The 26,267-nt window shown below is 37.4% G+C and overlaps 1 pseudogene; it reads right to left on the bottom strand.

The window, feature by feature from the left end:
- Nucleotides 1–5,513: 5,513 nt before the first annotated feature.
- On the bottom strand, nt 5,514–25,266 carry LOC103121730 (TATA box-binding protein-associated factor RNA polymerase I subunit D-like; annotated as a pseudogene).
- Between the last annotated feature and the right edge of the window lie 1,001 nt (nt 25,267–26,267).

Here is a 26,267-nt window from a genome sequence, read left to right as displayed (position 1 = left end):
TGTATATGTTATACATACTATGAAAGAAAATAATGTTTTTATTAGGGAAATAATATTTTACACTTATATAATAATATATAATAACTAGTTTATAAAACAATTGCTATCACACAATTTCTTATCTTTCCATGATAGGTATCTACATACCACTCCTACAGCCTACTTAAGTCCTTTCTCATGTACTGGGTCCTGAACATCCTTTTGTCAGTACCACCCTTGTTTTTGGTCTTGTTGCAACAGACCATGTCTAATCCAAGTTTCACTCTGTATTTTGCCTTTCCTACCTTGTTTCTTATATTTCATCTATAAGTAAGATAACTGATTTTCAGCCTTCTCTTTCTGGCTTATCTCACTTAGCATAATTTCTTTTAGTTCCATCCAAAATTAAACATAGAAGATAATTTCATCATACTTAAGGAGATATATGTATATCTATGTAATAAGTTTCTTAACCACTGATCTATTGTTGGGTATCTGCATTGCTTACATGTCTGGACTATTACAAAGAACGCTGCTGTAAGCACAGGCACTAAGGTTCATTTCTAGTACTCTAAGAAATCTCTAAACTGTTTTTCTTTTCTTTTCTCTTTTTTTATTTATTTAAGAAAGGAGATATTAACAAAACCTTAGGATAGGAGGGGTACAACTCCACACAATTCCCACCACCCAGTCTCCATATCCCATCCCCTCCCCTGATAGCTTTCCCATTCTCTATCCCTCTGGGAGTATGGACCCAGGGTCATTGTGGATTGCAGAAGGTGGAAGGTCTGGCTTCTGTAATTGCTTCCCCACTGAACATGGGTGTTGACTGGTCGATCCATACTCCCAGTCTGCCTCTCTCTTTCCCTAGTAGGGTGGGTCTCTGGGGAAGTGGAGCTCCAGGACACATTGGTAGGGTCTAAACTGTTTTCCACAAGAGTTGAGCCAATTTACATTCCCACCAACAGTGTATGGCATTCCTTTTTCTGTATGTTCTTTTCAGCAATATTTCTGTCCTTTGTAATATATGATATTCTCACGATGTGAAAGGGTACTCATTATTATCTTTATTTCACTTAGCTGATAATCAATGACTTTGAGCAGGGTTTTTTGTTTGTTTGTTTGTTTTTTACCAGATCAGCTCTGGTTTATGGTGGTGCAGGAGATTGAAAGTGAACCTTATGAGCCTCAAACATGAAAGTCTCTTTGCATAACCATTATACTATCTACTCCCACCCCTTTGAGCATTTTTTCATATGTCTGTTGGCTCTCTGGTATCCTCTTTGGTGAAGATTCTATCATACCCTTTCCCCATATTTTAAGAGGTGTGAAAGAAAGGCAGTTGAGTGAAGTTCTGATAAACAGTCTCCAAATATAACTATTGATCTCAGAGATGCACAGTGGCTTTAGAAAATGTGTACTTATAGGCCTTATGTCAGTGACTTTGATTCAGTTGCACTGGAGGGACTTCTCAAATCTACAGTTTTTATTAAGCTCCATATAAGCTTCTTAGGGGCAGGGCTCTGAGGAAGCAGAAATCTAGGACACATTGGTGGGGTCATCTGTCCTGGGAGGTCTGGTTGGCATCATAGCATCTAGGGCCTGTTGGCTGAAAAAGAGTTAACATATAAAGCCATACAAATTGTTAATCATGACCCTAAAGGCTGGAATATTGCAGATGAAGATTTGGAGTCTCCATTTTGGAAATAGCTAGTAAGTCTATTTTAGGTATATTCCAAAGGGCCCATGACTTTATTAGTTTTTGTGTGAGCCTGACATCTGATATACAGGCAGACCCAAGTTATTGTTTGGGGAGATGATGTCATGGCTGGAAAAAAAAGATGATGTCAGGGCTAAGAAAGCCGGATCAGAGAAGAGAGTAGCTCCCAAATATGGGAAAAGCATATAAATATTGTTGACTGTAAACCCCCATCAATTTGATCTAGGGCCCAAATTCATCTTAGGAGCTTATGTAATCTCTACATCCCTGTAATATTTAACTGTGAATGGAGTTGATGCCATATATGTGTGTGTGTATACACACACACACACACATACACACTTGGAAGCCTGCGTGAGTGAATGAGTGTATGAGTGAGTGAGTGAAAGAATGAACGTGTGAGTGAGTGAGTGAGTGAATGAGTGAGTAAGTGAATGAATAACGAGTGAGTGAATATGTGAGTAAGTGAGTGAATGAGTAAGTGAATGAATAAGAAGTGAGTGAATCACGTATCCGTAAACTACTGCAAAATATATACCTGTAAGCAGAAGTACACTAGAGTTTGCAGTGAGTACCCCACCCCCAACACTTCCTCTCCACTATTCCAACCTTTGGGTCCATGATTGCTCAACAATTTGTTTGGCTTTGTGTGTTAACTCTCTTTTCAGTCATCAGATGTCATCCAGATGTCATCAGGATGCCAGCCAGGCTTCCCTGGACTGAAGACCCCACCAATGTGTCCTGGAGCTCCACTTCCCCAGAGACCCACCCTACTTGGGAAAGAGAGAGGCATACTGGGAGTATGGACCGACCAGTCAATGCCCATGTTTAGCAGGGAAGCAATTATGGAAGCCAGACCTTCTACCTTCTGCAACCCACAATGACCCTGGGTCCATGCTCCCAGAGGGATAGAGAATGGGAAAGCTATCAGGTGAGGGGGTGGGATATGGAGATTGGGTGGTGGGAATTGTGTGGAGTTGTACCCCTCCTACCCTATGGTTTTGTTAATTAATCCTTTCTTAAATAAAAAAGAAAAAAAAGAAGTGAGTGAATGCTTGAGTTAATGAGTGAGTGGGTGAATGAGTGAGGGAGTGAAGGAGTGAGTGAGTAAGAGTGAGTGAATAAGTGAGTATATATATATAGAAGCCTGTGTGGGAGATTTTGCACAGGTGAGCTACCTTAGTATGCATTGATATATAATAAAGATTAATGATAAATAGTTCATGTTATAAAATAAAAACACCATTGTTCCACATAATGGACCCCTTTGAGGGTCCCCATAGGACCTTGCCCTCAATGTAGATCAACAATAGTAGAGAATGTTCCATCCTCTGAAGGGGGCTTGGATAACATACTCTATCTACCACCTGAAGAAGATGGGTCCTGAAATTGGTGCAACTTAGAATGTTCCTACTGATGACCACAGAGTGCAAGTCGGATCTACAGGGATATAGAGGTTTCATAGGCTCCTGTGCTGAATCAAATTGATGGGATTTACAGTCAACAATATCTATATACTTTTCCCATATTTGGGAGCTACACTCTTCCCTTATCCAGCTTTCTAGCCCTGATATCATCTTTTCTTTTTTCCAGCCATGACATCATCTCCCCAAACAATAACTTGGGTCTGCCTGTATATCAGATGTCAGGCTCACACAAAAACTAATAAAGTCATGGGCCCTTTGGAATATACCTAAAATAGACTTACTAGCTATTTCCAAAATGGAGACTCCAAACCTTCATCTGCAATATTTCAGCCTTTAGGGTCATGATTAATCAACAATTTGTATGGCTTTATATGTTAACTCTTTTTCAGCCACCAGGTCCCAGATGCTACCATGATGCCAACCAGACTTCCCAGGACAGGTGACCCCACCAATGTGTCCTGGAGTTCTGCTTCCTCAGAGCCCTGGCCCCCTAGGGAAAAAGAGAGACAGGCTGTGAGTATGGATGGACCTCTCAATGCCCATGTTCAGCAAGGAAGCAATTACAGAAGTCGGACCTTCCACCTTCTGCATCCCACAATGACTCTGGGTCCATACTCCCAGAGGGTTAAAGAGTAGGAAAGCTATGAGGGGAGGGGATGGGATAGAGAGCACTGGTGCTAGGAATTGTATCCCTCTTATCCTATAGTCTTGTCAGTGTTTCCATTTTATAAATAAATAAATTATAAAGCAAACAAACAAAAAACACCATTGTTCCAAAAAGTTATCTTTCCTTCATTTTGAAAAGGAACTTTTTAAAATTCTGTATATTAAACTATTAAAAGTCTGTATATTAAACAGATATAGGGCCAGAATGCTGTTTTATGCAATGGATTACAAATACTAATTTGAATAAAATCAGTTGTAGAACTTAGTTTTAAAAAAGTATGCTCATAGTGTCAGTAAAATAGCTCTTTTGGGTATTGTGTTTGCTTTCTTATGAGTATGTCCCACGTCAACCTATCCTCCACCCTATACACGCGCGCGTGCGCGCGCGCGCGCACACACACACACACACACACACACACACACACTGAAGAAAAGTTTTGGTGCTATTGTGTTTTTCTCTGTTTCTCTCTGTCTTGGTCTCTGTCTAACTAAAAAAGTTCTCTTAGAGGGGTGAATCACTAGTGACACCCCTTCCCTGCAAAAACAAACAAAAAAGGCGTTATCATAAGCAAAGTCCCTGTAGATTCTTATCCAGTAATATCAATTCCATGTGTATGTTGTACATTCAGCTATAGTATCTATTATGTGTATAGTATCATAGATGTATATCTATCTTTATCTAGGTATTTAGGTGTAGATATATTATTAATACCCTCTCATCAAATACAGACTTCAATGGGTAAAAGCTCCAGTTATCCTATGTATCCCAGAACCTCACTTCTCCAGAGACCTACCCTAATACGGAAAGATAGAGACAAGTTAGGGTTATTGATAGTCTGGCCTATATCCATATTCAGCATTGGGCAATTACAGAGGCCAGGAATCCTTCTGCATCCCAAAAAAGAATTTTGGTCCATACTACCAGAGGGGAAAATGTTAGGAAAAGTTGACCAGAGGGCTCTAAACCCCAGTTCTACTGGGACCCAAAACTTTTGTGACCGGGAACCTTTGTTATTGCCCTGTCACTGAGAGGGAAGAGAACTGGAGAATACCTGAGTAACTCAGACCTTATTTTCCTTACCTGACAGGGAAGAGGAAAAAGGAAGCACACTCAAGTTATAATAGATGTAGGTGGGGCTTAGGAAGTACATGAAGGCAGACCCTTTGAAGTAAATAAAAGTGGGCATAAGCTTCCACTTGGGACATCCATCTTTGCCCAAATAGCTCATGTACTTTTCTGGTTTATACTTTTTCATTTCCCTGATTAAGGGTGTAAAATATTGGGGGGTGGGGTATGAGAAATACTTTTTTTCTGCGAAATATGCTGGGGTTTTTTATTATGTGTGTAACAGGAAAGGTTATTTAAATTCAATAAATTTCATGTAAGGAATTGCATCGCATGTTGTGACTCCTTCCACAGCTATCACCTCAGTTCATAAAGCTTTCTTCAGAACACCCCTTCTTCAACTTTCAAAGAATGTTTCTTTTCAGTTTGTGTCCACTCTGGAACAGGAATAACAAGGTAGTAAGCTTCCATCTCGTAGATGACACGTTCTGTTGGATTTGTTTTGTGAATGTTCTGCAGACATCTGCAAACTACCTGAACAGCTAGAATCCAGCACCCTCAAAAGCACTTTACAATCACTTTCAGGCTTAGGTGGACCTGTCGGCATCTTCAGACGTCCTCAAAACAGGAGTAAACATCAATCATATTCATTCCTTTACACTGAGTCATTATTCTTAAGATAAAGGTCCCCTTTTCTTACACCATTCTCTTCTCAATGTTTTTGAATTGTGATGCTCTCATTTTTAGACAAAGCTGGTTCCCCTCCCACACATTCTTGCTCCAAATATACTTCTGTCTTCCTTTGTGATTCATATCTTATTACGAAGTGACTCTCTTCCATTGGTTTAATGTCACATCTATCATTTTCAAGATCGTTTACATCTGCTCCTGACTCAATCAGAGAGAGAGAACCATCACCATCCAAGTACTTGTATCTCCGACTGTCAAGATGATCCATTTCTAAGTCTTCACCAACATCCATTTGCTTCAAAGATTCTTTGAGGTGGTGCTCATCTTGCAGTTTTTCAAGATAGCTAAAAAATCCGCTTGATACTGCTTGCTCAAAGGTTAAAATTTTCCACCAAGGACTTTTCCCATTCTCTGCTTCTAAATATGGGCTGCCAGCTCCTTTGTCTTGAATTTGCTTCTTCCTTATTTTTGACACTCTACTGTTTTTTCTTCCTTCTGGTCTTCCCCTATGTCTTTCTGTTGGCTTTCACTTGTATTTCTTCTCTTTCCATTTATTTTTCTTGAGTCTTTCAAACAGAGCCTTTAAGGTTAACAGCCATGGCTCTATGGAGGCATCACTGGAAGAGTCTATTGCTTCACGGCTCTCAGGTGCATCAGCTGGTTTCCTAGCAGAGCGTCTCAGTGTTCACTTGGAGGAATACTTAAATAGAGTAACCGGGGGTGGGGAGCATGGGGGTGGGATGTCATTAGTAATGGAATAAAAATCATTCATTTGACCCTTATAAATTCAAAAAGGCAAAGAAGTCATGGGATTCAGCAGTAAAAAATATATATATATTCTGTCCTTTCTTTGGGACAAAATGAATGTAACTGCCAGCAATTATGCTTAGTGAAGTAAGGAAGTAATGGACAACTATTGGATGATTTCACTTATATGGAAGATAGAGAATTGAGACATGAACTTGGAAAAAAGTATACATATACATGACCAATATCTGTGACATTGGAAGAGCTATGGTTAAAGAGGGTAAAGGCACAGAACTTTGGTAGTGAAAGTGGTGTAGAATTATACCCCTATTATCTTAAAATCTTGCAAATCACTATTAAATTACTAACAACAAATATATTTTAAAAAACAATACTCCAGTTATATTAGTTGTTGACTATCCAAATTAGGACAAGTTAAACACTGTATTTCAGTTTTCTTGTTTTAAGATGGTTTCACAATGCTGTTTCAGAGTTATAGTAAGGGTTAAAGGGCTGATTGTATATGATGTATTTAGCCCAGTATCTGGCAGAATATAGGTTCAGTAATTAGTAGGAATTATCAAAAGACAGAGATGTCAGTACAACCCATTAGTACCTCTATTTCTAACCCATTAATTTCTAAAGATATTACTGTCTAGTTTCCAGAACTTTTTCACATGCATCATTCCATTATATCCTCTTGAATGTTTTTTAATGTTTTATTTCCTTTTTTTTTTAATGAGAGAGATGCAGAGAAAGACAAAGCACTGCTCAGCTCTGGCATATACTGGTGCTGGGGATTGAACCTGAGACTTCAGATCCTTAGATGTGAGAGTCATTTGCATAACCATTATATGGACTCCCCAGCTCTATATACTCATAAAGTGCATGTGAGGTAGTACAAGAACATTTGCCGGAGCCGGGTGGTGGCTCAGTTGATTCAGCGCACATGTTACAATGCACAAAGGGCCCTTACAGACTCATTGGGAAAAGTTAACTTGAAAACATCTGAGAAATAATTTCTCTTACCAGTTAAAGAGATAAATATCCCAGAATGCTTCTGTGAACATAGGAACTCATGATGACTTTCAAATTTCTAGAATAGCATTCATTGCACAGTGGTTAGGAGAATATAGATTTGCATCGCAACTTTAATGTTTTAACTTGGCCATGTTATTTGAGTGTCATATCCCAAATGCATAAATATGGGGCTAATTAAGCAAAAATTAAATGTGGACATTTGCATAGTAATACTGCATGTGGGAGTTGGGTGGTAGCATAGCTCATTAAGCGCATATGGTGCAAAGCGCAAGGACCAGCATAAGGATCCCGGTTCGAGACCCCGGCTCCCCACCTGCAAGGGAGTCACTTCACAAGCGGTGAAACAGGTCTGCAGGTGTCTTTCTATCCTCCTTTCTGTCTCCTCTCTCCATTTCTCTCTGTCCTATCTAACAACAACAACATCAGTAACAACAACAAGTATAACAACAATAAAAAACAAGGGCAACAAAAGGGAAAATAAATATTAAAAAATAATATCTACATGTATTGAAGCATTCACAAAAGAGTGTATAGTACATGACAGAATAATGCTCAGACTAAACTAGTATGTAAGAAGCCATGAACTGGTACATCCTATAAGTACTACTGTGTATGGAAACTATTATTACTATTTTTTCCTAACATGAAGAGATGGCTAATGGACAAGTGATTAGTCACTACTATAATCACCTACTTTATAGGGAAACAGTAAACATCAAGAGAATATGTATCTAGGCCAGATCACAAAATTACTCCCATGGCAGAGTCAGATTTCTGCCCTGTCCAAGGCCTTGTCTTTCTCCAGAGACCACTGTGATCCTTTTATTTCACTTAAAAAAAAAAGAATTGTTACTTGGGGTATTCCCTTGTAGAGTTCCATGATTTTTTATCCCAGATTCTCTTGGGCTTGTTAAATTATTTTTTAATTTATTTAATTAATATTCTGGATTTTTTTCTGTTAAAGATAGAATTTTTACTGAACTGAAGGGCCACATAGTTCTGACAGGTTCCAATTTAGAGCCAACCCTAAATTTTCTGTGGCTTTCAGTTAGTCTTGGCAGGACACTGCCAGAGTGGGAGGATATTTAAAGAGATTCTTTAGAGAGTCACTTTAAAGGATTCATTTAGTCTCAAACCAAAGTAAACTGACCACTCTATTCCCATGGATTTTAGAGGAACTACAGTTAGGATTTGGAGGAAATGTGGTAAGAAAAGCCTACTGAGAATTTGGTTGATGCTGTGAGCCATAAATAAGAAGCAATATCTCAGTGTCACTAAAAAGGAAAAACTTTCTCACAAAGCCTTTTTTAAAAAAGTTCTAATGTGTTATACTCCCATAATACTTAGAGGTGCTGTGAGTGTGTGAGTGTGTGTGTGTGTGTGTGTGTGTGTCTGTATATGTCTCTGTGTGTGTGTTGTGTGTATAACATAAATTTTGTACCAATGTTGAATGATAAAATTACTGTTTTTCTAAATATCAAATAATACAGTGGACTTTCAGTATAAAAGAGCAACTGGAATTTTCTTTTTTATGATTATTTTTAAAATTTATTTATTTAAGAAAGGAAACATTAACAAAATCATAGGATGGGGGGTACAACTTCACACAATTCCCGCCATCCAATCTCCATATCCCATCCCCTCCCCTGATAGCTTTACCATTCTCTATCCCTCTGGGAGTCGACCACACAGGGTCGTTGACCACACAGGGTCGTTGTGGGTTGCAGAAGGTAGAAGGTCTGGCTTCTGTAATTGCTTCCCCGCTGAACATGGGCGTTGACTGGTCTGTCCATACTCCCAGTCTGCCTCTCTCTTTCCCTAGAAGGGTGAGTCTCTGGGGAAGCTGAGCTCCAGGACGCATTGGTGGGGTCTTCAGTCCAGGGAAGCCAGGCCGGCATCCTGATGGCATCTGGAACCTGGTGGCTGAAGAGAGAGTTAACATACAAAGCCAAACAAATTGTTGAGCAATCATGGACCCAAAACTTGGAATAGTGGAGAGGAAGTGTTGGGGGTGGGGTACTCACTGCAAACTAGTGTACTTCAGCTTTTAGGTATATATTTTGCACTTGTTTATGGATACATGTGAACATATGAGCTCTCTCACAGAACCTGGTGTATATCTAGGTTTTGGGACTTTGTTAGGAAGTGAACCACCTGGGATGGAATTAGAGAATACTATGAAAGGAAAGGTCTCACCCGAGTGATGAAGCTGAAGGGTTGTCGTTACACACCTGAAGTCTCTGGACACAGTCTGAAGTGAAGCATGCAGGGGTGGCACTCGTTGCGTTGATTAGGTTGCAATCAGCGGATGCAATATTATTATTTGATATGGGAGAAGCATTATGGGAAAGTGGGCCCTACCCTAGGGTCCCAGGACTGGGGGAAGTTTAGGCTCCATAGTGTAAATGTGAGGTCCTGCTGTCTTAGGGTTAATGGATAGAAGACAATGGATAGTTACTGTTATCATCACATTATTTGGTATTTGGGTTAGCTTTGAAAGTCCCTTTGTTAGACATACAATCAATTTTTCCCCCTCTCATATTAATTAAATAGTGAATTATATTACTACAATTTAATAGGTGAGTACATTCCCATCACCAAAATATTGTGTCACATCCCATTCACCTGCCTCCACCCCCAACCCCCCCCCCCCCCGCCAGCCCAGAAAGCCTCATGTACACCCTCCCGCTCACCATAGGGTTTTTATTTTGATGCCCTACTTTCAATTTAATCAGATCCTGCCTTTACTTTCCCTTTCTGATCTTTCTCAACTTCTGTTGGTGAGTGGGATGATCCCATACTCATCTTTATCTTTCTGACTTAGCTCACTTAACGTAATTCCTTCTAGCTCTGACCAAGATGGGTCAGAGAAGTTGAGTTCATTGTTCTTGATAGCTTCATAGTATTCCATTGTGTATATATACCACAGCTTTCTCAGCCACTCATCTGTTCTTGGGCACATGATTGCTTCCAGGTTTTATCTATTATGAATTGTGCTGCTATGAACATAGGAGTACACACCTCTTTTTGGTTGGGAGTTATGGAGTCCTTGGGGTATATACCCAGGAGAGGAATTACTGGGTCATATGGAAGGTCCATGTCTAGCCTTGTGAGAGTTCTCCAGACAGCTCTCCACAGAGGCTGGACCAATTTATATTCTCACCAGCAGTGCAGAAGGGTTCCTCTGTCCCCACAGCCTCTCCAGCATTTGTTGCTGCTGTCCTTTTTGATGTATGCCATTCTCACAGGGGTGAGGTGGTATCTCAATGTTGTCTTTATTTTCATTTCTCTGACAATCAGCAACCTGGAAGTTTTTCATATGTTTGTTAGCCTTTTAGATCTCCTCTGAAGTGAATGTTTTGTTCATATCCTCTGCCCATTTATGGTTGGGGTCATTTGCTTTTTTGGTGCTAAGTTTGCTGAGCTCTTTGTATATTTTGGTGATTAGTCTCTTGTCTGATGTATGGCATGTAAAGATCTCCCATTCTGTGAGGGGTCTCTTTGTTTGTGTGATAGTTTATTTGGCTGTGCAGAAGCTTTTCAATTTGATATAGTCCCATTTCTTTGTTTCTGCTTTAGTCTTCCTTGCAATTGGGTTTGTTTCATTGAAGATGTCCTTGAGGTTTAGGTGGGAAACTGTTTTACCAAAGTTTTCCTCTAAGTACTTGATTGTTTCTGGTCTAACATCCAGGTCTTTAATCCATTTGGAGTTGATTTTTGTTTCTGGTGAGATAAAGTGGTTCAGTTTCATTCTTCTGCATGTTACAACCCATTTTTCCCAGCACCATTTATTGAACAGAGCCTCCTTTTTCCATTTAATACTTTGGGGCCCCTTATAAAGATTAGATGTCCATAGGTGTGGGGGTTTAGTTTTGGGCTTTCATTTCTGTTCCACGGGCCTGTGTGCCTATTTTTGTTCCAGTTCCATGCTGTTTTGATTATGATGGCTTTATAATAAATTTTGAGGTCTGGGAGTGTGATACCTAAATTTCTGTTTCTTTTCCTCAAGATGGTTTTGGCAATTCTAGGTGTTTTCTGGTTCCAGATAAATGATTGTAGTATTTGTTCTATTATCTTAAAGAAGTTTGGTGGAACTTTGATGGGTATTGCATTAAATTTGTATATGGCTCTGGGGAGAATATTCATTTTGATGATATTTATTCTTCCGATCCATGAGCATGGGATGTCCTTCCATTTCTTGGTATCAGTTTCTCTTTCCTTGAATAGTGACTCATAGTTTTCAGTATACAAGTCTTTCACTTCTTTGGTCAGCTTTACTCCTAGGTATTTGATTGATTTTGCTGAAACAGTAAATGGGAGTGATTTCTGGATGTCTTCTTCTTCAGATTTAGTGTTTGCATAAAGAAATGCCACTGATTTTTTACATTGATTTTGTAGCCTAACACCTTGCTATATTGCCTAATAACATCCAGTAGTTATCTGCTGGATTCTTTAGGTTTTCCTATGTATACTATCATATCATCTGCAAATAGTGAGAGCTTGACTTCTTCCCTTCCAATCTGTATTCCTTTGTTTTCTTTCTCTTGCCTGATTGCTATGGGAAGAACTTCCAATACTATGTTGAAGAGTAATGGTGATAGTGGACAACCCTGTCTAGTCCCTGATCTGAGGGGGAATGCTTTCAGCTTCTGTCCATTGAGTATGATGTTGGCTGTAGGTTTGCTATATATGGATTCCACTATCTTGAGGAATTTCCCATTTATCCCCATTTTTTGTAGGGTTTTGAGCATGAATGGTTGTTGGATTTTGTCAAAGGTTTTCTCTGCATCTATTGAGATAATCGTGGTTTTTGGCTTTGCTTTTATTGATGTGGTGAATGACATTGATTGACTTATGTATGTTGATCTAACCTTGGATTCCTGGGATAAATCCCACTTGGTCGTGATGAACAATCTTTTTGATATGCTGCTGTATCCGGTTGGCCAAGATCTTGTTTAATATTTTGGCATCTATGTTCATCAGAGATATTGGTCTGTAGTTTTCCTTTTTGTTGTGTCCCTGTCTGCTTTTGGTATCAGGGTGATGTTGGCTTCGTAGAAGGTGGAAGGGAGTGTTCCTGAATCTTTCATCTTATGGAAAAGCTTTAGAAATATGGGTACTGACTGTTTCCTGAAAGTTTTGTAGAATTCTGGATTTCTGTGCTGTCAGTTGTGATATCTCCTCTATCGTTTACAATTCTATGAATTTGAGTCTTCTCCCATTTTTGTTCAGTGAGTCTGGCTAGGGGTTTGTCAATTTTGTTTAATCTTTCAAAGAACCAACATTTGGCTTCATTGATCTTTTGTATGGTTATCTTATTTTCGATGTTGTTTATTTCTGCTCTAATTTTAGTGATTTCTGCCCTTCTGGTTGCTTTAGGGTTCCTTTGTTCATCTTCCTCTAAGTCTTTGAGGTGTGCAGTAAGGTCGTTTATTTGAGCTTTTTCTTGTGTAATATGTGATTGTATGGCTATGAGTTTCCCTCTCAATACTGCTTTAGCTGTGTCCCAAATATTTTGATAGGTTGTGTCTTCATTTTCATTTGTTTCAAGGAACATTTGAATTTCCTGCTTGAGTGAATCTCTGACCCAGTGGTTGTTAAGGAATATGTTGTTTAGTTTCCAAATTCTGTGTCTTTTAATAATTTTCTGTTTGCTGTTAAATGTTACTTTTACTCCATTGTGGTCTGTGAAGATACTTGGGATGATTTCAATGCTCTTGAATTTATTGATGCTGTCTTTTTGGCCTAACATGTGGTCTATCCTTGAGTATGTGTTGTGTGAATTTGAGAAAAATGTGTATTCCAGTTTTTTGGGGTGAAGGGCTCTGAAGATGTCCAGGAGGACTAGTCTGACCATCTCTTTATTTAATTCTCTTGTTTCTTTGTTGATTCTCTGCTTTGTTGATCTGTCTAAGTGTGGGAGTGGGGTGTTAAAATCTCCTACTATTATTGTATTGATGTATTTTGAAGTTCTTTGAGTATGTGCTTGATGTATTTAGATGGCCCCTCATTGGGTGCATAGATGTTAATAATTGATAAGTTTTCTTGGCTGATTGATCCTCTAATCATTATGTAGTGTCCTTGCCTATCTTTTATTACTTTATTTAATTTTAAATCTATTGTGTCTGAGATGAGAATGGATGTTTCAGCTTTTTTTTTTTTGTGGTCCATTAGCCTGTATGATAGTGTTCCATCCTTTCACTTTAAGTCTGTGTTTATCTTGTTGTGTCAGATGGGATTCTTGAAAGCAGCATGTGGTTGGGTTATGTTTTCTGATCCATCCTCCCACTCTGTGCCTTTTGATGGGTGAGTTTAAGCCATTGAAATTTGTTGATATTATGGATTTAATGTATTGTAGTTCCCATTGTTCAATGAATTTTTATTTGCTCTGATATATGGCAAGTATTATAGTGAAGTTCTTGTTTATAAGAGGTCTTTTAGAACCTCTTTCAGGTCCAGTTTGGTGATGGTTGCCTCCTTTAACTGTTGTTTGTCTAAGAAGGTTTTGATCCCTCCATCTAGTTTGAATGAAAGTCTAGCAGGATATATTATCCTTGGTTGAAACCCTTTTTCATTCAGGGCTTGATAGATATCTTGTCATTCTCTTCTGGCTTTTAGAGTTTGAGTGGAGATGTCTGCTGATAGTCTTATGGGTTTTCCCCTGTATGTGACTTTTTGTTTTTCTCTTGCAGCCTTTAGTATCCTTTCTTTATCATTACTTCTTCTCATTGTGACTATGATGTGTCTTGGTGTCTTCAGGTCTGGGTTGATTCTGTTTGGAATCTTAATGTCCTTTCTGTTATTCAGGTCTGGGAAGTTTTCTTCTATAATTTCCTCTAGAATGTTTCCTTCCCCTTCCTCTTTTTCTTCCTCAGACAGACCAATTATATGAATGTTACTTCTTTTGAGATCATCCCATATGTCTCTGTTGTTGTTTTCAGTGTCTCTCAATCTCTTTTTAAGCTCTTTCACCTCTTTCTTAGTTTTCTCTAACTCATCCTCTGTCTGACTAATTCTGTTTTCTGCTTCTGTTAGTCTGCTTTCTCTTGCCTCAGCTTCTTTCTTCATTACAGCTATTTCAGCTTTCAGTTCTCTAATTACCTCAAGATAATCAGTATTTTCCTTGGGGGTCTCAACTGTTGTTTCCCTAATACTGCCATTCCTTTCCTCCAATGTTGTTTTCATGTCTGTGATTAATAAGTTTATTATTGCTTGCATACTTTTCTTATCTATGGTTACTTCTGGTTGATTTATAGTTTCTTCTGGGCTCTTGTCTTCATTCATTGGAGTAGCAGTTTTATTTGTTTTTGATCTACCCACTTTTGATTTTGTGTTTCTTATTTTTATGTTCTGTTGTTCCTCAGTTGTTGTGTTTTGAGTAGAAGCAACACTGTACTAAATACCTTTATGACAAATGCAATCAACAATGTCAGAAATTACAATAGCAACTGAAGCAAGTATTGAAGCAGTTTAATCACTACCAGTTAGCCAAACAATGTCTCCAGTCCATGAAAAAATAGCAACCAAGTCCAAGTGAAGAAGAAAGAGAAAGGAAAGAAGGGATAGCAAGAATAGACAATTATGCAAATCTACTATCCACTGTATACTCTAGGGGTAGCAAGAGGAGAAAGGGAAGTAGAGCAGAGATACACACATAGAGAGTCCACTCTGAGTCAGATTTCTTCCCCCAAATAATTCACAAATGAGTATCAGCGAATTTAGAAAGCCAAAGAAGGAGTAAGGAAGGAAGGAAGACAAGAAAAAAAGGAAGAAAAACAAGAGAGAGAAAAGAAAAAAAAAGATAAGAAAAAGAACTGTAATAAAGGAGTAGTGAAAGGAAGGTTTTTAATTAATTAATTATTTCTTATTTTATTTTTTAATTATCTAGGAGGAGGGAGAAGGGGAGAGTGGGTAGAGGAGGTAGGAGTAGTGAAACGAGTTCCTCTCGCAGTGGATAAGACACCCAGTCCCCTAGCTATGGAAAATACACTAAGTGTTAATTCTGGTCAACCTAAAGGAGGGGGGAAACAGATACACCTTTATATAATATTAATAATAAAATAGAGCAGGGTAAAAAACCCTGTCCCAGATTGCCTCAAGCTGCCTGAGCATAGGCAGCTGATTGTTAAGAAAGTAAAACAAACAAACAAACAAACAAAAGCCAAAAACCAAAAAAAAAAAAAAACACCTCAGGGCAGTCTTTCCCTTTTGTAGATCCAATTAACCATTTAGAAAGAAAGAGGGCCAAGGGTTTCAGAAAGGAATCTACTTCAAATGGAACCCCTGTTGAGTTAGGAATCTTGGTAAAGAAAGAAGCTCAGCAGGGAAGCAGCTTTCTGGCACCCAGGGTCTGGTTATGGTTGGGGGATGCGCTTCAGGAATAATAAAAAAAGTTTTTCCTTTCTTTTTTCCTCTATATTCTAACCCAAAGTGGCCTATATTCGCCCCCTTGGTGTCACAGCGAGGACCCCGAAATCACTGTCCTGCTGAAGGCAAAAAGTCCTACTGTTTCCAGCAGTTGTTGTCTGAACGCGGACCAGAAGCTACTTCTCAGTCTGCCATCTTGGCTCTGCCTCCCTGGAATTTTCATAGAACATGGTAGTGGAAGCCTGGCAAGATAACTCATGATCCCAGGTTTCAGCCTGGTCCCTGCTGCACTGGTAGAAGTTTGGGTGCTATAGTCTCTATCTGTTTCTCCTCTGTCTCTACCACTTGTTAACTGACAGTAGAGCCCCAGTGATGACAGGGGTGAAAAAAAGGAGATATTTTTGCCACAATATGAATGGAACTGGAAGAGACTAGTATAAAAAATGAAATAAACCAAAAGGAGAAAGACAGATACATTCTCATTCATATGTGAAATTTAAGAAGCAAAGCAATGGTAAAATGTTGGTCTGTGTCTGCACATCTAAGGTTACTAAGGGGGATGTGGAAAGAGGGAATGAAGAGAGAAGGAGGCCCCAAACCTATTATTTGCATTTGGTGTTTAGCCACACTACTAACACATTATTTTGAGGAGGTATCTATTGGTATCCTAGCAACAGTCGTAAAACATCTTGTAAAACATTTCCTCAGTTAAAAATTGAATATTTTTATAATGGTGACATTATATAATAGTATGATGGATTATGGTATCCAATAACTATAAAGATTAAATGGGTTATATCACTTTCTATTGTACTCTTATCTTTTAGATCACATAGTAATTATTTTAATAACTTTTTATCTAGCTAAAGTAGCTTCCTTTCTACTAGTGACAAACAAATTTCTTATTATGTTAACCATTCATGTTTTCATTGCAACTTATATAACATACTACATTGTGTAAGTTCAAGGTGTACAACATGTTAGTCTGATCAAGTTATATATTTTAATAGGATTACTATTATAGCATTGGTTAGCAATTCTCTCATATCACTAAGTAATTATAATCTCATTTTGTGGCAATATTAAAGGTCTAGTTTCTGAACCCCTTTAAAGTATATGATGTGGTATAATTAACTATAATCACAATGTTATACATTTGATTTCCGTAACTTACTCATCTTCTAACTGCAAGTTTTTACCTTTTGCCCAGAATCACACTAATTTCCCCTACTTCTCAGTATCTGGCTTCTGTAGATTCCACATATAAATGATAGTGTGCAATTTTTGTCTATGTGTTTAGTTTACTCTAATTTATCAAATTATTCCCCAAAGTTTATCAACTTTATTGCAGTTTCTTCTTTAACTGAATAAATGTATACATCTACTCTACATATTTATGAAACTTAAGCATTGGTAGATGAAGTTATTTCCATATACTAGCTATTATATGTATGCATTGTTACATTAAACAAAGAAATGCAGATAACTCTTTTTATACTGTTTTCATTTTCTGTGGATATACTCAGAAATGGGATTGCTAGAAGAAAATATCTTTTTATTTTTAATATTTTAAGAAACTTATATACTTGGGAGTTGGGTGGTAGCACAGCGGGTTAAGCGCATTTGGCGCTAAGCGCAAGGACCAGCATGAGTATCCCGGTTCAAGCCCCTGGCTCCCCACCTCCTGGGGAGTCACTTCACAGGCAGTGAAGCAGGTCTGCAGGTGTCTGTCTTTCTCTCTTCCTTTCTGTCTGCCCCTCCTCTCTCCATTTCTCTTTGTCCTATCTAACAATGATAACATCAATATCAACAACAATAATAACTACAACAATAAAATAACATGGGCAACAAAAAGGAAATAAATATTTTTAAATAAATAAATTAAATTTAAAAAAAGAAGCATACTGTTTTCTAAAGTAGTTGAACCACTAAATATTCCTACCAACATGTAAAGATTCCTTTTCTCGATAACCTAATGCTTGTTCTTTTTTTGTTTTCTTTTCTTTGCTTTTTTTTGGTTATAATAATTTTTGTATTTTTTAATTTTTATTTTATTTGTTATTAATAGTATGTTACAAGATTGTAAGATTACAATGTATAGTTCCACAGCATACCCACCAATAAAGTTCAATATCCCCACTCGCCCAAAGATAACCACTATAGTTCTCACAAGTTTTAGAAACAGTTTGCTTTTGTTTTGTTTGGATTTTTTTTTTTGGCAAATTCATGTAGATCAAATCTCTGATTCCACATATGAGTAAAACCATCTGGTAGTTGTCTTTCATCTCTTTACTTATTATTAAGCATAATCACCTCTAGTTTCATCCATTTTGTCCCAGAGAACACAATATGATCTTTTCTGATTTCAGAACAGTACTACATGGAATATATATTCTATAACTTTTTTTTTAGCCTTGGAAGCCATATTCTATTGATTTATTTTTAAATATTTGTCTTCTCAGAGAGAGTGACACTCTGGCATATGCAGTGCTGTGCACTGAGCCCAGAGCCTTAGGGTGTAAGTGCTGACTGTTGAGCATCTCAAAGAAACTCCACTCTCAACATCCTGTCAGGGGAATGGACAGCTCCCCCCATCCCCCCCACAGCCCCCCGCACACACACCCCTGCCCAGAACCTACTGGTCTCGCTCATTGTTGGACAGGACCCTCCAGAGCAGCTCTGGGTACTTCTCAGGGTGGGGCCACAGCCCTGGCCCTCTATCTGACCTGCACTGCCTTACAGAGCCCCTAGGGGCATCTGATGGCCTCATGAGGTGTAGGGGTGTTCAGGGTCAGGCTCTGTTGCCCTCTGACCCAGAAGTCCCCCAGTGCAGACTCAAAACTCTCCATGTGGCTCCCTGAGGTGTTTGGAGGCAGCTCCATGCTGCCTGACGGGGGTGGGACACCCACTAAGGAGATTCAGTTCCACTGCAGTTAACACAACACATGGGAGCAGACACACACCCCAATACAGCACACACACACACTTGAACACACAGATGGACACATGGACACACACCACACTCTATCCTATAACTTTTTTAGCCAGTCATCTGATTATGGGCATTTAGGCTCCTTCCACTCTTCGGCTGTTGTGAATAATGTAGCTCTGATCATTGGAGTGCATATGTCCCTTCTAATTAGTGTTTGAGTGTCCAATGGATAAGTGCCCGAGTAGTATTTCTAGATCATAAGGTAATTTCATTTTTATTTGTTTAAAGACTCTCCATACAGTCTTCCAAAGTCTGTCCTAATTTGCATTCCCAATGTAGCAATGTAGCAGAGTTCCCTTTTCACCACAATCTCTGCTACACATGTAAATTCCTGGATTGTTGATATAAACCATTCTCTCAAGTGTGAGATGGTATCTCAGAGTAGTTTTAATTTGCATTTTTCTAATGATAAGTACACCATTCCTTCATGTGTCTGTGGGCCATATGTATCTCTTCTTTATAAAAGTGTCTATTTAGTTCTTTGATCCACTTTTTTGTTAATAATTTATTTATAAAAATTAAAAATACTGACAATAGAATAAGAGGGGTACAAATTCCACACAATTTCCACCACAGAATTCTGTAACCCATCCCCTCCCTTGAAAGCTTTCTTCTTCTTTATCCCTCTGGGAACATGGACCCAGGGTCATTATGGGGTGTGAAGGTGGAAAATCTGGCTTCTGTTAATTGCTTCTCCACTGGACATGGGCATTGGCAGGTTGATCCATATTCCCAGCCTGTCTCTATCTTCCCCTAGTGGGCCAGGGCTCTGGAAAAGTGGGGATCTAGGGTACACTGATGAGGTCCTCTGTCCAGGGAAGTCAGGTTTAGCCCACTTTATTATTGAGGGAATTAATGGTTTACAGTCAACAGTAAAATAAAGTAGTTTGTGTATGTGTAACATTTGTCAGTTTTCCATATAATAGTCCAAACCACTCTAGGTCCTCTGTTTTGTCCACTTTTTATCTGGTTGTGTTTTCTTCTTTTGTAGATCGTACCAATTCTATGTAGATAGATGTTTGATATCAGTCACTTGTCTGATGTGTGATGTGCAAATATCTTAACTCAATTAGTTGCCTGGTTATCCTTCTATTGGTTGTTTTTGATGTGTAGAAGATTTTTAGTTTCGTGGAATTTCATTTATTTACTTTTGTTTTCATTTCCCATGCCCATGGGGTTGAATCTTCAAAAGCATCTTTAATGTAAAAGTCCTGCAAAGTTTCACCACTATTTTTTTGTGTAAATTTTAGAATTTGTGGTCTAACATCTTGTTCTTTAGTCCATTTTTATTTGACCTTGGTGTATGGTGTTAGGTGGTAATCTTGTTTCATTTTTCTACAATGTGGCTGTCCAGTTTTCCCAGCACCATCTGTTGAAGAGAGTTTCTTTATCACACTGAATGGTTTTAGCCCATTTTTCATATATTAGGCTGTAGTATATGTGTGGGCTCATTTCTGGGCTCTTGATTCTGCTCTATTGAGTTGTGTCCATTTGTATTTCAGTACCATGGTGTTTTCATTACTATTGCTTTGTAGGATAAACTGAAGATGGGGAGCATGATATCTCCATTTTTTTTCTCAGAAATTCTTTGGCAGTTCATGGCCTTTTGTGATTCTACATACATTTTTGGACAAGTTTTTCAATTTGCTTGAAAAATGCCATCAGAATTTTGATAGGGATTGCACTGAAATTGTAGACTGCTTTTGGTAGAATGGTCATATTAGTAATGTTTATTTTTCTAATCCAGGAACATGAAATGTCCTTGCACTTCTGTGTGTCCTTTTTTCTTTCATCAATGTCTTATAGTTTTCTGTTCTTTTTTTGTCTTTCTACCATAGCCATTCTAACAGGTACAAGATGATATTTCATTGTGGCTTTTATTAGCACTTTTCTGAAAAATAAGTGATGTTAAGTATGTTTTCATGTATGTGTTGACCATTTTATGTCTTCCTTGAAAAGATATTTATTCAGTCCCACTCTCCATTCTTTAAAATGTGTATTCCTCCCCCCTTTTTTAGTGCAACAGATATTTAAGAATATTGATTTTCTCACTTCCAAAACATAGAGTATCTTTGCATTTAGTTCAGTTTTTTTCACATCCATGTATTTTCACCCCATTTGCTAAATTTATTTTTATCATTTGGTGGAGGAGTTAATCATTCACAGCACCATTGTTGACACACACTTAAAATTAATAAACCTCATTTGTCCTAAAGGAATATGGCACAGGTTTAAGGCCTGGTACCAGACAGGCAGTGCTATAGCACTAGAGGAAGCTCTGGTGCTGAGGTGTTTCTCTAACAGAAAGAAAGAGAGACCATGAGTAGTGAAATCACATATGTCTGAGGACCCAGCTACACCGCACATGCACATACAGTAATAATCATAATTGGTTCAGTGCTTCCTACAATCTTAACTACCTTATTTTTCTTCTTTTCTGCATGAACTGTCTGTTCTAACCAGTTGATCTTATTTTTCTCTTGTAAGATAATTCATCTTTGCATTCTTGAAATTGTGTTCTTTCTCCTCCACACATTTCCACTTTTAAAATCTTAACCATCCTCCCAAGGAATAACCTCAGGGCCCTCCTCTGTGGTGTGATGTCATTTTTGGTCATAGTGTTCTTTTCAGATGCTAGAGTAGTCACTTTATTGGTCACATAATACTACTGGTCCCATAATTTCTGTCTTATTGTGTATATTAAGAGTTCTCCAGAATAACACAACTGATAGTATGTATAAAGTGGAAGATCATAATGGTTTTAATCACTATTTATATATGTTTTATATAACTAGAGATAGATTTAGTTTAAAATTGAATATGGTGGTTGTTAAGTCCACAATGTTCAGGGTGTGTAAGAAGGCTGAAAGTTCTGCCAAGATATAATGCCCTTGAGTCTGAAGGCAGTCTGGAAGTAGAACTCTTTTATTTTAGGAGAACCAGTCTTTTGTAGCCTTTCACAGACTGGATGAGAATTAGCCACATTATGAATTAGCCACTGCTATACTCAAATTTATTGATTTAGATGCTAACTACATTTAATAAAATATTTTGAAAACATTTACATAGATGTTTAATCAAGCAACAGGATGCTATTTTCTTGCCAATTGACATATAGAATTAACTATCACATAGAATATACATATATATTCACATATATATGAAGAGAGATAGTATATGTAGTTCTCAAGTCTACAATCTGGCTAGACATGTGAAGTAAATAAGAGAATAGCATTTGAGGAATTACAATAAGTAACATTGTAAACTTTGTGGATATAATATTTACCACTACCTCATTTTTCTTGTATATTTGTTGAAGTCACAACTCTCTCTAACTTAGGGAGATAAGCTTCCTAACAGCAGAGATAAAATTGAAGCTATTTAAGGAAAGTGTAAACTTGCAGCAAGAGATAAACAATCCATAATGATAATGCACATATAATAATAGTGAACATAGATGACAGTATTGGACAATAGTTATGTGGTATGAAAATAGTCATGGTTTAAAATATAAATCTCAAAGTAACTATTTTTTCACCTTAAGTTCACACAATATTATATGTCAAATATAATTAATGACAAAACATAATATTTTATAATCACTCTGGAAAACAAAGAACTAATTCAAAATATTAAAATAGAACCCTCATTTTTTCTCATTGTTTCTTTTATGAAAGAAGGAAGAGGAAAAAGGAGGGACACTCAGAAGTAGTAATAGGCATAAGTGTGACTTAGAAAGGAAATGAAGGCAGGGCCATAGAAATGAATAAAAATAGGCAAAAAAAAACATGTAGATACAGACATAGGTAAATAGATATTGATATATAGTTAACCTATATCTAACTTGAGGAGAACTATTGCAGTTTCCATTGGAGAGGGCTGGGAACACAGAACTCTAGTGGTGGGAACAGTTAGGAATTATGCCCCTATTATCTTATAACTTTGTGAATCAATATTAAATCACTAATAAAAATTTTAAAAAGAAAGATTACCCTTTTGGGAACAAACACACAAAAAAATAGAACTGTCATTAATCCAGTATTTCCATTTTAGGGCACATATTTGAAAGAAATGAAATTGGTATATTGAAGAGATGTTTAAGCACACCTTTTCCTATGTCTATTACATTAGTTATAATAGCTAAAGAATGGAAACATATTAAGAGTGGATGAATGGATAAAGAAAAATATGATTATGTTAGAAACATACAAATGAAATGTTACTCAGCAAACAGTTCTCTAAAGTAGAGTTACACATGGCCTACAGACATATAAGGAAGTATTTCGCCTCACACCTGAGAATGGCCTCCATCAACAAACAGGATATGACAAGTAAAAAAAGAGCTTTGATGACACAGTGTATGACGGTAGAGGAAAACTCGAAAGCAACTCGGACATCTATAAGGGAAAATAAGAAACTGTACACATATGACAGCAACTTCCTTGTATATCATTATTTCCTCAATAAATTGATTTGGAAAAAATAAATTCACATATAGTCAAATAGGAAAACAAAATGCCAGTTCACAAAGATGCATGCACCCTTTTATTCTTAATAGACAAAGTATTGAATCAACCTAAATAGCCATTGAAAGATGACTTCATAATGAAGTTGTGGTACATACACTCAGTAGATTACTACACAGCCACTAAAATTCAGAGGGAATGGTGGGAGAACAGAAGAAAGAGGTTTTACTCTTTTTTTTTTGTATTTTTTTATTATTTGTAAAAAAGAAACACTGACAAAACCATAGGATAAGAGGGGTACAACTCCACACAATTCCCACCACCAGACATCTGTATCTCATCCCCTCCCTTGATAGCTTTCCTATTCTTTATCCCTCTGGGAGTATGGACCCAAGGTCATTGTGGGATGCAGAAGGTGGAAAGTCTGGCTTGTGTAATTGCTTCCCCGATGAACATGGGTGTTGACAGTTCGATCCATACTCCCAGCCTGCCTCTCTCTTTCCCTAGTGAGGTGGGGTTCTGGGGAATTGGAACTCCAGGGCACATTGGTGGGGTTCTCTGTCCAGGGAAGTCTCCTTGGCATCATGCTAACATCTGGAACCTGGTGGCTGAAAAGAGAGTTAACATATAAAGCCAGACAAATTGCTGACAAATCATGAAACTAAAGGCTGAAATAATACAGATGAAGAGTTGGGGGGAGTCTCCATTTTGTAGATAGCTAGTAGGCATATTTGCATATGTTAGTTATATTCCAAAGGGCCTGTGGCTATACTAGTTTTTTTCTTTTTTTTCTTCTCTTTTTTTTTTTTGTCCCCTTGAGCCTGAAATCCAACATGCAGGTGGATCCAAATTATTGTCTGGGGAGATGATGTCATGGCTGGAAAAAGGACCAATAAGCTGGATCAGAAGAGAGTAGCTCCCTAATATGAAAAAGGTGTATAAATATTGTTGACTATAAATTCCATCAATTTGATGTGATCTGGGGCCCATATTCAGCTTAGAAGCCTATGTGACCTCTGAATCCCTATAGATCTGAGCTCACATTCTGTGGTCATGAATAGGAAAGTTCCAAGCTGCCCCAATGTCAGAACCCATCTTCCTCAGGTGGAACATAGAGTATGTTGTCCAGCTTCCCTTGGGAGGATGGAACATTCTCTACCATTGTTGATCCAAGTTGAGGGCAAGGTCCTATGGAGGTTTTCTTTTTAGTGTAATGGAACTGGAACTTTGGTAGTGGGTGTGGTGAAAAGTATATAAATGTTTAGCTGTAAAACCATACCCCTAAAATATTATATAATACTAACCAGTGTTGAATCAATTCAAAATAATATAACAAAAAATAGATATGAGCAATATCACTAGTTATTAGGGAAATTCAACTCAAGACCATAAAGTGATATCACTTCATGAAGTATATTATTCTCAATAAAACAATGTTTATAAGCATGTAGAAAAATAAGAACCTTATACATGACACTGCTACTACCAGTATGAAACCAGTATGATAGTTCTTCAAAAAAAAAATTAACAGAATTGGTATAGGATCCTGAATTTTCATTTGTTGGTGTAAACCCTAAAAACAGTAGCTTTTCACTGACTATTGTAAACTCATATATTGCATTGATATACTAAAAAAAAGTATTGTGGCCTAGCTAAATAACTCTCTTTGATCATGTGCTACTTGTGGAACCCAAGTCCAAACCATTCTTCCATTGCACTGAAGACAACTTTGGTACTGTGGTTTCTCTCTACCCCTCCCATCTGTATGTAAAAAAAAATTTTTTTGTTTTAGTTATTATAATTACTAGTTTAGTTGAATAACTGGAAAAAAATGGATGAACCTTAGCAATAGAAATTTGGGTATTTAGACTCTACAGATCTTATTAAGAGTGATTCTTTGGGTCAGTGACTTCTTTGCTCACATTGCTTCCCAAGTGCAGTATGACATGAAGAACATAGCGTGCTTTACCTGAAAATTCACTGGAGTTGTAATCAGATATTTCAGTATGATCAGAAAATAAGCTTGGTAAAGCACAGTCCTGAAAGTGCAGTTGATTGTTGAGGAGAGACGCTGCATATGATTTGGGTTTAAATAAGCAGATCATGTACTCACCAAGGTGAGTTTTGTTCTATTTCTTTTTATGAATTTACAAGTTTGATTATATAATTGTTAATTTCTACAAAATGCATATTGTTGGTAGAGTGTATTTTTCCTCTTACATTTTTGTCAGGTAGCTTGAAATGAAATAAAGTTAATATAGAAATTATTTAAAGTTCCTATGTGATGTTATCACCATTGGTTTCAGAAAAATGAAGAGTATGCTAATATACTTTTATCATGCCTTTTTTCTCAAGTTCTAAAGATACTTCTGATCCATTGGGACATATTTCTTCAAGTAAGAACTTAATATTTGAAAGTAATTTAGTATATGAATTTTTTTCAGATGGCTAGGTAGTAATTGATTTCACTTTAAAATTAAATGTCAATAAAGGAAATATGCTATATAATCAGATAATTGAGATTGAGTAAAAACCATCTGCATTCATTTACAATGAAATCATCATTTGTATAATTTATTGCAATCTTAGTACAAGCTAAGATCCTGACTTGTCATTCAAAGTAAGAATACATTATGCTAAATATATTTTTAATGATTGATTTTTCAGAGTGTTCTATTTTGGGTCATTACTAACTCATAAATGGTGAAAACTAACTTTTTTTTTTCATGAATTAGAAACCTTGCTCCCTCAAACTGCTGACTGGCAAACTAATGCATCAGTTTTCTACAGAAAAAGTAAGCATGAGATAGTGAGTGTTTCATTAATTAACATCTCAGTGGCAGAGTAGTTATATCTTCTGTTCAATCTTAGAATTTTCTCTAGCATAAAGCCTAAGCCCAATGTAAACAAAAAGTTGTAGTTTCAGTGATGAAGTACTTAAACAGAAATTTCTGTCAAGATGGCAGCATAAAACATGAATTTTTTTCAGAAACTGTTAAGGAGGTGAAGAGTGATTCCTATCAACTGAACAGGGGGGAATCACATATTTTTGCTACTTGTTAATATTTTGATCCAGAAGAACTGAAATGTAAACATGCCCCAAAAT

Source organism: Erinaceus europaeus, chromosome 8, assembly GCF_950295315.1.
Source record: "Erinaceus europaeus chromosome 8, mEriEur2.1, whole genome shotgun sequence".
Lineage (NCBI taxonomy): Eukaryota > Metazoa > Chordata > Mammalia > Eulipotyphla > Erinaceidae > Erinaceus > Erinaceus europaeus.
Note: the sequence above shows the minus strand (reverse complement) of the source record. Positions and strands in the feature narration are given on the sequence as shown.